Consider the following 735-nt stretch of genomic DNA (forward strand, 5'->3'; position numbering starts at 1 on the left):
GGGGAGAGGGGAAGGGCGGGGCTGGGCAAACCCAACCGCAAGGGCCGGGTATGGGTCACCTCCCTTCCAGGGCCCTGGCTTTGGTTACTGTGGAGAGGAACCGAAGAAGTGTGGTCAGCTTCCAGAAGACCCTGTCTGCCTGGAAACCGGTCTTGCCGGCCCCTAAGTCTTTTTAGTTAAAGTCAGAAGTCGAGCAAGACAGACGCCGGGCACAAGATGGAGTCAGGGGCCGCCGCCCGGCCGCTGCCGCCGCGGTGAGCTGGCCTTGGGTGCCCGGAGCGGTCCTCCCGCGGTGCCAGGCACGCAGCCGCCCACACCCGAGCCGGGGCGGCCCTGGGGGCGCAGAGCCGTGGGGCTCCACACCTCACCTGCTGGCAGGGAGCGGGGCTCCCGCAGCTCAGCTTACACCTCACCCCAGGGCAGGCAGCCGCTGGCCAGGGGCCGGGGCCTGAGCGCTGGACCTGGGGTCGCGGGGCGCCCGGGATGTCCCGGCCCGCCGGCAGGTGGCGGCGCGGGGCGCAAGGTCCGGGGGCGCAGGGGCGCCCAGCCCAAGGCGCGTGGGGCCTGGGCTCCGGTTGGTTGGGCCCGAGGACCCGCCCTTTCCGGCCCGCTGACCCGCGGACTCCGGCAGCCCCGGGGAGACCTTGTTTACTTCGTTTGCGGGAGCAGGTGTGCAGGCTGGGGGGGCGGGGTGTGGGGGGGGTGGCAGCGAGGCCGCCTCAGCCTCCGTGCGGC

General features: G+C 72.8%; 1 protein-coding gene across 2 annotated transcripts in view; it reads left to right on the forward strand.

The window, feature by feature from the left end:
- EPHX1 (epoxide hydrolase 1, microsomal (xenobiotic)) overlaps window positions 1-735 on the forward strand; it is a 15,414-nt gene that overhangs the window by 636 nt on the left and 14,043 nt on the right. The window contains exon 1 of one of the 2 annotated variants that reach the window (XM_012731170.1): window positions 595-669. The exons of the other annotated variant lie outside the window; for it this stretch is intronic. The gene's annotated coding sequence lies outside the window, so the exon portion shown is untranslated. Of the gene's footprint in view, window positions 1-594; window positions 670-735 lie in introns of those variants that run through there. 2 annotated transcript variants of the gene reach the window in all.

The sequence above is a fragment of the Condylura cristata genome, unplaced genomic scaffold (assembly GCF_000260355.1).
Source record: "Condylura cristata isolate star-nosed mole 26May11 unplaced genomic scaffold, ConCri1.0 scaffold00029, whole genome shotgun sequence".
In the NCBI taxonomy this organism is placed as follows: Eukaryota; Metazoa; Chordata; class Mammalia; order Eulipotyphla; family Talpidae; genus Condylura; species Condylura cristata.